A 15520-nucleotide genomic window follows, 5' to 3' on the forward strand; every position below is an offset into this window, starting at 1 on the left:
AGACAGGTCGGGACTGCAGGCAGGCCAGTCACGCAACTGTATCCACCTTGACTGTATGGAACATTGTGGAAAACTCAAATAAAAAAAAAGAAAGTAGTGATTTCCAAATTTACGTTAAATTGCATTCATTGTAGACAACATGAACACAAAAAATCATGTTTTGTCTGGGCATCTTTATTTGATTTGTAAATATACATCTTTTACTGTCATTCAGATCTGCAACACATTTCAAAGAAAGTTGTGACAGAAGCAATTTAGAACTAATCAAGTCAATTGGTTAAATAATGATGTGATTTGAAACAGGTGATATCAACAGGTGATTGTAATTATGATTTGGTACAAAAGCAGCATCCAAAAAAGGTCTAGTCCTCTAGGAGTAAAGATGGGCAGAGGATTGCCAGTTTGTCAACAAATAAATGAGAAAATTATTGAAATGTTTAAAAACAATATTTCTCAAAAAAAGATAGGGGAACATTTAGATTTTCACCTTCAACTGTGCATAACATAAATAAAATATTCAAGAACTCTGGGAAAATTTCAGTGTGTAAAGGACAAGAATGCAAGCCTAAGCTGAACAACCCTGATCTCCGATCCCTCAAGTGGCACCGCATCAAAAATTGCCATTCATATGTAAGCGATATCACCACATGGATTCAGGGCTATTTTGTCAGGAGCAACATGTAGTTACATCCACAAAAGCCAGTTAAAACTGTACTGTCTGAAAAGGAAGCCCTAGGTTAACAGTGTCCACTAGCGCCGTTGTCTTCTCTGGGATTTGAGGCTTCTGGGATGGACCATCACACAGTAGAAACATGAACTGTGGTCAGATGAATCAGTATTTCAGGTATTTTTAGGGAGAAATGGACATTGTGTGCTCCAAACCAAAGAAGAAAAGGATCGTCCAGACTGTTACCTGCAATAAGTCCTGAAGCCAGGATATGTCATGGTATGGGGTCTTGTCAGTGACCTTGGCAAAGGTAACTTGCACTTCTGTGATGACACCATTATTGCTGAAAAGTACATAAAAAAGTACAAAGAGATTTTGGAGCTCAATATGCAGCCTTCATTTTCAAGGATGCTTGCATATTTCAACAAGACAATGCAAAACCACATTCTGCACACATTACAAAGTCCTGGCTGTGGAGGAAAAGGATACAGGTACTTAACTGGCCTGCCTGCAGTCCCGAGATGTCTCCAACATTTCAGAGTGGTAAATGCTTTACTGTTCCAATTTTTTTTTTAAATGTGTTGCAAGAACCAAAATTGGGATACCCTTTTTTTTGTCGCCTCACAGCAAGAAAGTCACTGGTTCCAGTCTCGACTGGGCCAGTTGGCATTTCTGTGTGGAGTTTGTGTCCTCCAGGTGCTCTGGTTTCCACCACAGTCAAAAAACATGCAGTATAGGTTAATTGAAAGAACTAAATTGGCTGTTGTGTATGAGTGTCTGTGTTAACGAAAGAGGTGGGTGTATGTATGTACTCTGGCTTATGCGTACAACATAAGCGTATTTGGAGGTTCATTCAGCTGTGGCAAACCTGATAAATCAGGGATTAAGCAAAATGTCAATGAATGAATAAATGAATTAATAATTTAAAAATAAATCCTACACCAATTTTTTTGAGTATTTGATGTTTCATACTACACCAAATAATAATCATTAACATCTCAAATGAATAGGATAGATTTTATGACATTAGTGTATGAGCTGTTTTATGGCTATTCTTTTATATAAAACAAAACAGGTCAAAATTACATCATTGCTGTGTGATTTTAACAATTGGGTAAAATCCAAAAGTAAAAAACGGGACTGCACAAAAACCACCATTTTAGTAAGGGAAACAAATATGTGATGTTAAGCTAAAAATGAATGCTCTAACATGACCATTAGTTCCTACAATAAAAGCATGTAATTTATTCATCTAACATTTAAAACAAAAGTCGTAGGGCACCAATTTGCACCGTATTTGTGGAAAGTGCCATTACATTTCTGATATGTGGGATGGGGAAGGCTCAGGGGAAAAAGGCAGACGGCTAACAAGAAGAGTGGATTCATCCCAAGAATAACGTTATTATGGATAATGACTGCATCCATCTACGATAAAGCTGACAGATGAAGAAGCGCGGCAGACATCTTGGTTCTATTTTGAGCCCCTCAAAGCACCTAGTCCCTAATCCAGTCAAATTTACGCCGGTGATTCACTCTGAAAATTAATTATTATTATATTCAGGTACCTCAGCCGTCTGTGTGATCTTAAGAAAGTTGGACAAAACACATTTATGAAGCATGCATTGATGTTTCAGACCGAATACTTATTGTTTTTCCGCTTCGCCGCGTAGGTGTTTTGATTATGATTGATTGTAAAAGCGTTCAAACAAATGATAAGGTCAAAAGCTTAAGTGTTTCCCTGCAAAAAAATAAAGCAGAGCAATTTTCCCTCTTCCCCCTTCAGGCCTGGTGTCAAGTCCCATCATGACATGTGGCTGCTTTGTGACACAAATCCAACGTACCACCTCGCTGTAAAATTCGCCAAAAATTCGCTTGTGGTCATCGATGTCACTACAGTTTCAAATCAACGTCTGTAGGTGGATCACAAAACACGCTATGTGACCAAACATAGGAAGTGCCACAGGCCCAACGCACTGGTGTCTGTTGGCTAATAAGACTCATAAAGAATATGATGCGTCGCTTTGTTTACCAGCGGCCCTCACGACAAAAAGCCGACCCACTTCAGAGAGTTAGTGAACCATTAAATCTTGCTCTTGATAAGCGCAACACTCAAAAGTTCATTCGAGTCCTCACCTCATTTGTACCTCGTGTCGCCAAAAGACTCTTCACTTTCATTCCTGTAATTGCATCGGATTACGGCAGCGCTGTTAACAATGATGCTGTTAAGCTGCGCAGCGTCATCAGCAGATATAGTCTATTCTGGTCAACTGCTAGGGGATATCAATAAAAGGTTGTCGCAACTATAAACGAGTTTAAAAGGGCTCAGAGTGCCTGCTGATCTCCTGCTCCAAATAGACTGGGCTCTGACTCAATAGAATGGGGCTCATCTGTCTTCTCAATGGGGGTGTTTGCTGATATGAATTGGTGTCTTTAATTGAATTCAGAAAACTCGGAATATTGGCTCCCTCTGGATTTTCAGATGCATATTAATGGGGTCTGGAGAAAAAAAAAACAGCACACTCAGATGTTTGGAGACAACATACTGATATTAAATGAAAGATTGTTATGGGTTGTGGACCATAATAAATGAGGGTTTTTACAAGAAGTTTTAATAGAATGCCTTGTAAAATCGTATTTAATTGTTGAGGGAAAATATGCCTATTTTTACCATGATTTAGAGAAGATACCCACTAAAATGTAAATTTGTGAAACAGATAAAAAAAATGCCAGGTATATTTAAATGATATTTTAAACGCACAACATAAAAATAGAAATTATTTATACAAATTAATGAGCTGGGTTCTCCCCGCCCACCATTCCCATGTGCATGTCAGAGCCATAGTCCTGTCTCACCTGTCTGTATCGATGTGATGCATGTCGCTTTCACGTCACACACACTTTCGTTATAAAGTACAAAATAAACCTGATTTAAGTCCACAAACCGGGATTTAAACATATTCTTTCATACTTACACTATGCGCATATCTGTCAACCCTCCCATTTTTTACCGGGAATCTCCTGTATTTTCCAGCTATCATCCCATAGAGGTTTTCCCTTATATCTCCCGTATTTTAATCGTTCTATGAAGGGCAATAAACATTAAAGAGTCGATCCTCCCTATACACAAGCCATACTGCCAAACCACCAGTGGACGCCCCTTGCTCTTAAATGTGAATCTATTCTGTGCTTTCATTTTATTTAGACATCAAAACACTTTGAAATAAAATGTAATAATAGCAGAATTCCTTTCCTTTCCATTACAGGTGCCATCGCCCCTCCAATGCAATCCTCAAAACTTGTGTGACTGTCAGATGCGCTCCATAGTAATAAATAGACTCTGATTCCCAAATAGATTCTGTACACACGATTTGAAGCAGAATGAATGTGGACACTGACACGGACACTTATCCCTTATTTTTACATCCCAATGTTGACAGGTATGACTATAGTGTGGTGATTAATTACGCAGCGATTTTACTGTATTTATTACAAACATGCACTGTTTTAAAAATGTTTTAAACTTGTAAAACTTGAGTTGCAGATGATCACAGTGAGCTGAACAGATCTTTTAATCCTAGTTGCTTTGCAAATGTCCTGTCTTGTGGATATGATTGTACGCGTTACTATACTATACTATGCTATGCTATACTATACTATACTATAAGCTAATACGGGGCTGTCAGTCAATTCGGTGGTTGCGGAAAACCACATTTTTACATCACGTTGCAGTCGGCCTCAAACTGTGAGAGATTTGGATCCTATTTTAATGTCAAGAAAAAAAAAGAGAAACTTTTTCTATCACTCCAATATGACTGTGGACACACTATACTTGCACACAGTTTTGTCCAAACAGCTTACAAAAATGTATTTTTATCATAGAATTTTGCCCAACCTTATACATACTTTGTGACTTCTGTCCCTTAAGTCACAAGAATAAAGCTGAATCCCAGTGGATACAGAGCTTTATCAAGCTAGGCAGACGGGGGATTGTTAAAAACAGGAAATCTTCCAGTAGACCTCCGATCTTCAAGTGGATTTCAAAGTTAGGACGAGTTGCAGCTTTTGAAAAACTCTCAGTTTACATGGAAGGATTGAAATTTATTTTGAGAAATGGGAAAAAATTACGGAATTTCTGCAACCCACAATGCTAGCAAACATATAACAAGACAAAATAATAATTAAAGCTATGATATTAGCATCCCCCCACCCCTTTTTTCTTGTATGTGTTTTGATTTGGTTTACTTACTTTATTTATATGACGTTTATTTTTTGTGTTTATTTATTTTGTATTGTTCTACCTTTATGTTAATGCTCTGTTTTAGATATTCATCTGCATTATCTAAGAAAAATTTATTAAAAAACAAACTAAAAAAACTTTTAATTATAATTTATGTTTTCATGAACTGTAAACCAACATGAGATCCAAAGTTGCGTGAAACAGTTGCCTGAATTCTTTTAGAGAACAGTAAATACTAAATTTGATAAAGAGATAAAGATTTTTTATTATTTGATGTTCCCTTCAGGGGTGGCACAGTGGCTTAGTGGTTAACTGTTGCTAATTCGAGTCTCAGCAAGACCAGTTTGCATTTCTGTGTGGAGTTTGCATGTTTTCCCTGTGTTCACATGAGTTTCCTTCGGGTGCTCCGATTTCCCCTGCAGTCCAAAGACATGCAGGTTTGGTCAATTGAATTAACTAAATTGGCCATAGTGTGTATGTATGTGTGTGAATAAGAGTGTGTATGGGTGTTTCCCAGTACAGGGTTGCACCTGGACAGACGTCGGTTGTGAAAACATATTTCAGAATAGTTGGCGGTTCATTCTGCTATGGCAACCTCTGATAAATCAGAGACTAAGCCAAAGGAAAATGAATGAATGAATGTTCCATGCAGCTCCAACAAGCTTATGGGATAGCAAATTGTCCGCTGGTTTCACACTGCACTGCAGGCACCATAAGACCCGCACTAGTCTTTAATCTGAAATGAATTATAATGCAAACACAGCAGAGACTTTATTGTCTGACAGACATGTCTGAATTCATCCGCTGTACCCTATAAGTTTTAATAAGCTTGTTAAAATCCAATTGCTCATGGGTACCTAAATGTCACCCAGGATTACAGTTCAACCAGTGGAAAGTTATAATATAAACCCAGAGCTCCCAAATCATGTTTCTGTTGCGACTGTCCCCATCAGGTGCATGCAAAATCAGCTCTATTTGGAAATTTCATTTAGTCCACTAAGAGGTCTCTTTAAATACAAGGAGCTCTTGGCGGACAAGCGGAGCAGATGAGGTCAGACACAGAGCGGAGATTTCACCCCTCAGGACATGAAACTCTCAATCCAACTGGATCAGCACTGACAAACCAAATCTCACACGGCGGCAAGCAGCAGCTAAATATCAGCAGGCTTAATAGGATAGTTTATGCGAAAATTCAAATGTGCTGGTTATTTACTTACCCTCAGACAATTCATGATGCAGGTGACTTTTTAATTTAGTAGAACAGTGGTAATAAAGATTCTTAAGAAACTGTGGCCATTGGTGATTCATAAAACGCAGGTCAATGGCTGCTGACACACGAGAGATTCACAAAAACGGCATACAGGCAAAACAAAATTAAAAGCAGTAGGTCCTGATGAAAAACTTGAGACTTGATGAAGTAAAACAGTCACACTGTGGAAGAAACTGAACATTACTTGCAACAAGTTTAGCTTTAATTCACCACCTCACTTTCACAAACGAAACATTCTTCTACAATTGTTCACCAAATCAACCTAATCTGTCTGAAACAGTTTGCAGAATGACCGAGCACATCTACAGGTTACCCAATCAAAACTTACTTTCAGATATGGCGACAGATGACTTGACTCATAATGAGCCAATATACTGAAATTTATATCCCATAATGCCCTTTTTTGCCATCTCATTCCTTGTTCCAGTGGTTTCAACATTTTTGAACTGAAAAAAGGTTCAAACTCAGATTTTTTGTGTTTTTTGTAAAATGGAGAGTTGACAAAGATGCTAGTTTATTTCCATTATAAATACTTCATACACGTTAAACATAATCATTTCATTTAGGAATGCACTGAAATTAAACTTCTGTGATGAAACCAAAAATTCTGGAAAAACTGTTTTATAATAATTATTTTATTAAACAATAATAAAGAAATTTTTTTGAAACTTTTTATATTTAACCCAGTATTTTGGATTATACTGATTTAAAAACACAAGTCAGTAAGATAACCACATATTACTGACCGTAACACTTTATTGACAGTGAATGTGTCAAAGATATCATTATACTGTATCAGCGTTGCCAGGACAGCAGGAAAAAGTATACTACATATAAATGTGCAGTCTATGCATTATTTGGGTGAACTTTACATTTCCGGCAAGGACATGTGTTTCATGTATAGATAGTTTACGTATACATGAGTGAAATATTTATAGAGTGGAATATTGACCTAATTTGATATCAGTGAGTTTCATACCACAGTGCTTTCTGCGTCTAGTTTGAATGTCCCTAACAGTTTTGTGTTGGCACAGTGTGTCAGTTGTTAGCACTGTTGCATCACAGCAAAAAGGGTGCTGGTTTGAGTCCAGACTGGGTCAGTTGGTATTTCTTTATGGAGTTTGCATGTTCTCCCCTTGTTTGTGTGGGTTTCCTCTGGGTGCTCAGGTTTCCCCCACAGTCCAAAGACTGAATTAGATTAAAGCCAAAGTTTAAGTGCATGTGTGAATGAGTGTGTATATGTGTTTCCCAGTAATGGGTTGTGGCTAGAAGGGCACCTGCTGCGTAAAATGTATGTCGGAATAGTTGATGGTTCATTCCGCTGTGGAAACCCCTGATAAATAAGGAACTAAGCCGAAGGACAATGATTGAATTTATCTATTTTGATATCATTGGGTTTCATAGCACATTGCTTCCTGTGTCCCGTGTGAAAGGCACTTGACACCATGCAGTGACTACAGCTGGAGTACAAAAACCCAATTTTTCATGGCCATTTTTGGTGGTGAATTAGTTATTTCAACCAGAAACAAACTTTCCAAAGGAACCGGTTTAAAGAAAAAAATTAGACGGACTTCCCGGTTTGTCTGATGGCTCGCAAATAATGTAAATAATGATCCATTTCTTAGACAGACCAATCAACTTGCTTTAAAAGACTCAATATATCACTTATATCAATATGTTTTTTGTCTCTCAAAGTGCTGTTAGCCAATGACTTGCATTTTATAACACACCAACCATCAGTTTTAGAAAAAAAAATCATTAAAAAAATCATATTTAATGTTCTACTCAAGAAAAAAGATCACCTACACACTTTTATGGCCTGAGAGTGAGCACATGAGCAGCAAATACTAATTTTGGGGTGAACTATCCCTTTAATTATTGATTCAGAGAGTGATGTCCTTAGCTCATACAAGCATCTTCGATTTGCCACTTTGAAATATACCGCATTTCCGGCCCTAATTAAATTTTCTGTTGATAGCTTGAAGCTTGTTATCCTGCAATAGGAAGCTTTGTTATATTGATGGATATTTTGGGAAGACTTGCCTAATTGAGAAGGAACAAAGATTGACTTGATTTAGATTCAAAGAGTGAACAGTGTGTCGTACAGAAGTGCTGAAATGTATCTTTTGTTCTGCCTCCCACAGGTCGGTTCATTAAGAAATGTATTATTTACAGCTAATATGAAAACAATATGCAGCATTAGAGGTTTCAGTCATGAATGCTGAGCTCCTATCTTGCTATTTAAAGCGCTGTTCTTTTCAATTGTTTACGCAGCAGGGATTTGTCACTGTATTTTTTATCTTTTTTTTTTTTTAAAAAGCAGCGGTTAAATCTAGGTCACAGCTTTTATACTAACAATACCCAGCTCTCCATTCTTAGCAATTTATGGAATATTATCCAAATGTCAAAACATTTTTCCATTACTGCAGAACTTGTTCATGTAATTCAGTGCATTTATACATGAATAAATTGCACTCACCGACCACTTTTTTAGGTACACCTTACTGGTTGGACCACCTTTTGTCTTCAGAACTGCCTTAATCTTTGGTGGCATAGATTCAACAAGGTACTGGAAATATTTCTCAGAGATGTTGGTCTTTATTGAAATGATGGCATCACACATTTTCTGCAGATTTGTCGGCTGCGTATCCATGATGTGAATCTCCTGTTCCAACACACCCCCAAAGGTGGTCCATTGGATTGAGATCTGGTGACCGTGGAGGCCATTTGAGTACAGTGAACTCAACTCTTGTCACTTTCAAGAAACCAGTCTAAGATTCGCTCTTTATGACATGCCCCATTATCCTGCTGGAAGTAGCCATCAAAAGATGGGTACACTGTGGTCATAAAGGGATGGTGCCAACCCAGGCACATTGTGGAAACGTAGTCCCGCGGACGTTTCTGGAGACCGCGGAATGCGTCCCAGCGGGTACGTACGGCTGCAGTTTTTGTTTTCGCGAATCCGCGAGAGGCCGCTGTTGCGTGCTTTTTCGCACCTCAGACGCCTCTTGTGCTCAGTTCTCGCGTGAACCCGCCGGAGGCCGCTGTCCGACTGACCGGATGATTGACTGCGCGACCGGCCAATCGGCCGACTCGTCCTCCTCCTTCCCTGAACCCAACCGATTTTACCGATCGACCCGGCCGCCCGCCCGCTCGCTTCCCTAAACCCGAGCAACAGTTCACAAATGCTGTCCAAAAAAATAAAAGCCCTGATTTTTTTTTTTTATTCCACCGCGTTTACGGATTTTGCCGCGTTCTCACCCTGTCACGAAATTCGTTCACTTAATTTTTGGGATTCTGTTTTTGTCTTACCTGATAGCTGGAACTGCTCTTCCGCGGCTTCGAAACCGGTCACCGTGGTCGACCCCTCTCCGCATCTCGAGCCTGCCGACGTACACGCTGAGCTGAGTGGACAAATGGGTTGCAGCGGGGAAGCCCTCCACAAGGAGGTAAGGCAAGCGCGAAAGGGAACAGCGTCACACCGCCCCGCAGCGTTCGCTTAAAAAAAATAAACGCGGCCATATGTACCCCCGGGACGTATTCCGCTGTCTCCAGAAACGTCCGCGGGACTACATTTTCAGAATGAGCTTGGGTTGGATGGTGCGGTGTTGACACGATGCTCAATTGGTACTAGCTGGCCCAAAATGTGCCAGGAAAATATGCCCGACACCATTATACCACCACCACCAGTCTGAACCATTGATACACGGCAGGATGGATCCATGCTGTCATCAAAGTTGGACGAGTTGTGCGTTCAGAGGTCCTCTTTTGTATACTTTGGTTGTAATAAGTGGTCATTTGAATTACTGTTACCTTTCTTTCAGCTTAAACTAATCTGTCCATTCTCCTCTGATATTAACAAGGCATTTTTGCACACAGAACTGCCGCTTACTGGATATTGTCTCTTTTTTAGACTATTCTCTGTAAACCCTAGAGTTGGTTGTTTGTGAAAATCCCAGTAGATCAGCAGTTTCTGAAATACTCAGACCAGCCCGTCTGGCATTAACAACCATGTCACGTTCAAAGTCACTTACATCACCTTTTTTCCTCATTCTGATGCTCGGTTTGAACTGCAGCAGATTTTCTTGACCATGTCTACTTGCCTAAATGCATTTAGTTGCTGCCATGTGATTGGCTTATTAAAATTTTTGTTGAAAAGCAGTTGGACAAATGATCATATTGAATAACCTAATAATTATTTCAATATGAAAACATAATGTAACTAACTTTAAACCTATAATAATAATAATAATCCCTGTATAATTAAAAAAAGTTATATTTTTGATAAAGCTGCTATAAGTAAATGCAAATAAATAACATTGTATTAAATAAAAATAAATGCAGATAAAGGTCATTTTTACAGTATTTTCAGACACTAATTTCTACAAATTGTTGTCGATTGAACATCATTCACATTTTATCAACTCAAACTGGAGGAAGCTAAATTAAATAAACGTAATGTGACTGAAGACCTTTAGTTTCCACGTTTTATGTTCTTTACTGCTGGCCTTTGTTGTTGAATCACCTTGAGATGATGAGGAGGCACAGATATTCTGCTATGCTCCATTGCACTTGTCCTTTTCTGGTTTCATCTAACTCATCCAGTTCTGAGTACTTGTCACAGACAGTGTAAGATCCCTGTCTTTTACCTTTTTCTGACACTTTTGGCCTCATGATTTGCTGGGCCTGACAACAACTTCTCAGCTTGATGGAGAAATGATTTGACATGACATGACATGAGTAGCCCTCACAAGAAGACTTTGAGTTCAGCATAAGAATCAATCATACTTTTTAGTCAACAGCACTGACATCTTTATATACAGCCAAAATGTAGAATGAAGTCCTCGGGTCATCTGTCTCTTTAACATTGAAGCCTTCAAGTATGAGAAAAAGCAAATACTATTTGTCTGTTTTCATTCTGATATAATTTAAATGGTAAAAAATCAATTTGATCAATTTAATCAATTTAATTTATCAATAAAAATCATGGAATTGTAAACAAGTACAACGAAGATCAAAATTAGAGAAAAAAATATCAATAATGGATGAACATAATTTTACCCTTCAGTCCATTAGACCAAGTCCCAGATCCTCGTGCTGTACATGCTCCTCCACAAATGTTAGTCAAGCCTTTTGATTATTTCTGCTGATGAAGGTTTGGTCAGCACAAAAGCTTTCAATCCAAATTCTCTTAGGGTGTACACTTCTTGATAAAAGTTTTGTGGCCTATCCAAGTTTTAGGAATCTCAAATAATAACTTGACTTCTGTTGAGTTGATCATTTGTATCAGAAGTGGCTTATATAAAAGGCAAAGGTCTCTAGATTACACTTGTTTTACCAAAATAAAACATGATCATGCTTTGATTTTTAACTATTTAATTAGGACAGTAAGGTCTGACTTTACTTAGACAAAAGTCTTGTCACTTAACAGAAGTAATGTACAGTATAGAATATAAAGTCATGGTGCAGTGGAAAATGAATTATTATTGTGTATGACTCCTATGAGCTTGTAGGACTGCATTCAAACATCTCTGCAATGACTCAAATAACTTAATAATAAAGTCATCTGAAATGGCAAAGAAAGTGTTCTTGCAGGACTCCCAGAGCTCATCAAGATTCTTTGGATTCATCTTCAATGCCTTCTCCTTCATCTTACCCCAGACATATTCAATAATGTTTGTGTCTGGTGACTCGGCTGGCCAATCCTGGAGCACCTTGACCTTCTTTGCTTTCAGGAACTTTGATATGGAGGCTGAAGTATGAGATGTAGCGCTATCCTGCTGAAGAATTTGCCCTCTCCTGTGGTTTGTAATGTAATGGGCAGCACAAATGTCTTGATACCTCAGGCTGTTGAAGTTGCCATCCACTCTGCAGATCTCTCACACGCTTCCATACTCAATGTAACCGCAAACCATGATTTTTTGTTCACCAAACTTGACTGATTTCTGTAAGAATCTTGTGTCCATGCAGGTTTCATTAGGTCTTCTGCTATATTTGTGATGATTGGGATGCAGTTCAACAGATGATTCATTGGAAAAATCTACCTTCTGCCACTTTTCCAAGTGATCAACTATAATTCAAGTTATTATTTGTTGCTCTTACAACTGGGATCGATGACAAGACTGGGGCGTTTTAAAATCGTGAAGATCAGTTGATTCATCGGCGGATCGCTCTTATGTCTGATCATATACACCCATGATCTTATCGGCGTTTTCGAATGCATTCAACAGCGCTTAAATGTTAATAGGAAATGGACGTTATAAAATTTCACTACCGATTCATACAGAAATTCCAGCATCATGACTAGAATGTATTCACAGCTGTCTTGTTTGTTTTGGCTGAATCAAACTCTCTATTGTTTCCACCTCTGGTGTGGATCCTTATGTCTGATGTGAATATTCCACAACTGCAGTTACTGGTGCAGTTACTGGTTTACTTGCAAAAATCAGAAAGTGAACCACCACAAAAAAAAAAAAAAAATCAACATTGTCTTTGGTGCGGACCAAAGCAAATGAACTAATGGGTTTTCCTAGTGTGATTACACCCTCAAACATTAAGACTTGTCGAGATCCTTGCTCTGTTCAGCACTGAACTGAGGATCAATTCCAGCAGCATTGTCTATTGAACTTCTCTGCAATATCCAATCCTTTCATGTGCCTCTTGTGCGGGTGTCTTGACTAAGTTAGTGAAATGTAAATATATATTCACAAATTCAAAATGACCGGCTTCTATTGCAATGAATGCAAGGTTTAACTCTTTGGCCTTCACCAACCTGCTCTCAGCATTTTAGACCTTAGATTACCTTTCTGTGAATTCAGTCAAATCTGCTCTTTTACTCCTTAGGATAACTTCAAACAGAACAAATGAGTTACCTTGACATTTTTAGATATTCACTATTGTACCAATACATCTTACAATTTATACAGCTGCACTTGTAGAAACTAATAAATGTTTTGTTTCTTATAAAAGTTTAAAATGTTCTTTAAGAAATAAAACTTATTATACTTTTATAGTTTATCCACTATTATTTTTTTCTGTATAGAAATACTTCTGTCGTAATATCCTCTAAAGTGAACTATTACTTTGGCTTTTTACTATACTTTAGTTATTGTGAGAACGTATCTGTCATTTGTGTAAGAACATAATATGACAGCAATTTCTCTCAAACAAAAGAACTGCAATATAGTAAACCAAATAACATCATTCATTCACAAAGACATGCAGAACTTCATATTTAAAAAGTCTTCTTGCAGTTTAATATTCAAATTTACACAACAGTTCTGTTTGGTTCTTGAATCTGATTGGCTGATAGCCGTGTGGTATTCTGCAAATAACAGCACTCGTACCGCCTCCTCACCCTTTACCCTTGTGTAATCCTTCTCCCACATAGAGTGACAAGCAGAGGACACTCGACAGATTGACAAAAATTGCTGCTGTTGGGCAACATAATGTACTTTTGAGGCTTTTTTTAGTCAAGGATGTAGTTGTTTAGATTATAACTATTCAGTTTATTTATAAGACTAGTGCCTACCTTAAATATTTATTATTTCTAAGAGACAGCCATTAATCCTGTCATTGAGCAGAACTCAGTCTCTGTAGACCAGGGTTTTTCAAAGTCTAAGACAGTGGGCCTCCCTTTTGACACAACTTATCCATTGGCGCCCCCCTCCTCCCAAACACACACACACACACACACACACACACACACACACACACACACACACACACACACACACACACACACACACACACACATTTATATATATATATATATATATATATATATATATATATATATATATATATATATAAAGACACAGACAGATGTCAGACTGTTAACTCACTTTTATCATCATTTGCATGAAAGTGCAATTATTTAGAGTAATAACAAGTATTTTAATATAACGTTTTTAAAACTAGGATGATGGTTCAATATGAATAGAAAAGATCCAAGAACTGTCCATCCCAGTCAAAACAGTCGAAGTTTAGCGGGTCTCATGCTGTCATTAGCCAAAATATTTTGACAAACCACACATAAAGGACGTGGTTCATCAGCTGGTCCTGTCCACGTAAATCCTAAACTCAAATACTGATCATCATGTCGTCGTCTTTTGGGTTTAAGCCCTGAACTTGAAGGCTTTTGTGGCGAGGGAGCGTGGCCGAGAGCCGTGGGAACGTAGTGAGGCCACCGCGTAAGTGGATCTGCGGTGCGCACCTGACTCGGATCCCACGGATGGAGCTCTGGATAATAAAAGGAGGAACAAGGGCAGAGGAAGCCGAGAGAGGACCGGGCCGGACATATTTTACTTTTGCTTTCAGTTTGACGGCAGTCTCCGTGAGGAGCTGCTGTCCGTTTGTTTTGGTTTAGACGGCAACCTCCGTGAGGAGCTGCCGTCACTGTTATTAATAAATCATTTTAAAAACTGCGTCGGTTCTCCGCCTCCTTCCCGGCGGCCAAAGGGCTTTGAATCGGGGGGTCTCAGAAACCGACCCATTGTATTAGCAGGCATATACCTGTATTGGCGGGCTTGCCAAACAGAAGCGAATTCACAGCTATGGCCTTCTGGGTAAAAAAGGTTTTCTTATATTTGACGTATTATTTTTTTGCTTTGTTTAATTAAAACGTTTAAATATAATAAAAAATACATATAATAATTAAACTTAATAATTATATTTTTATTGTATTATATTTCTTCCCGCGCCTCCCCTGACATGCTCTGGCGCCCCCCAGGGGAGGCGCGCCTCACACTTTGAAAACCCCTGCTGTAGACTGAAGGCATTTCATGGCGTTCAGCATTAAAATCTTAAAATGTAAGCAAAATCACCAATGTTTTTTCATCACTTCAGATATTATGCTTGAAAATCATTTAAATACTAGCTCTAAAGTGACACTGGGAGCCATATCGCACACAATATACTTGTGTGATATTGCTATTCTATATCCCAATTTGATTAGGTTTATAACATTAGATGTGAAATATCATCCAAAATTTTCTGATTGCAGTCTTAATGTTCATGCTGACATTTTTTATTTCAAATTGACAAACTTAAAAACAACAGTGCAGATGTATAGTATATCTGTGTCATATACACCAACCACCCTATGCTATAAATGCTGGAATTGTGCTGAAGTTCCATTCAGGTTGTACCTTTCAAAACAATCATGCCCTTTTTTAGTGCAAATGATGCTTATTTTGGAATACTGCATATTTGTCATTAAAAGAAGTGCATGGTGAACTTCACCTGAACAGCAGAATCCATTGCAGTCTTCAAGATGACACACTCTTCTGGGAAAAACAATATCAAAGATAAGAAAAATCAACATGAACTTATAATATCCCAGTTG

The 15520-nt window shown here is 38.2% G+C and overlaps 1 long non-coding RNA gene across 1 annotated transcript in view; it reads right to left on the reverse strand.

Annotated features, from left to right (window-relative positions):
* Positions 1 to 1676: 1676 nt before the first annotated feature.
* LOC141380706 (uncharacterized) overlaps positions 1677 to 15520 on the reverse strand; it is a 64053-nt gene continuing 50209 nt past the window's right edge. The window contains exons 2-3 of the long non-coding RNA XR_012399403.1: positions 15418 to 15461; positions 1677 to 3163 (exon numbers count right to left, since the gene is read on the reverse strand). This is a non-coding gene — a long non-coding RNA (uncharacterized lncRNA). The remainder of the gene's footprint in view (positions 3164 to 15417; positions 15462 to 15520) is intronic.

Source organism: Danio rerio, chromosome 24, assembly GCF_049306965.1.
Source record: "Danio rerio strain Tuebingen ecotype United States chromosome 24, GRCz12tu, whole genome shotgun sequence".
Taxonomy (NCBI): Eukaryota; Metazoa; Chordata; class Actinopteri; order Cypriniformes; family Danionidae; genus Danio; species Danio rerio.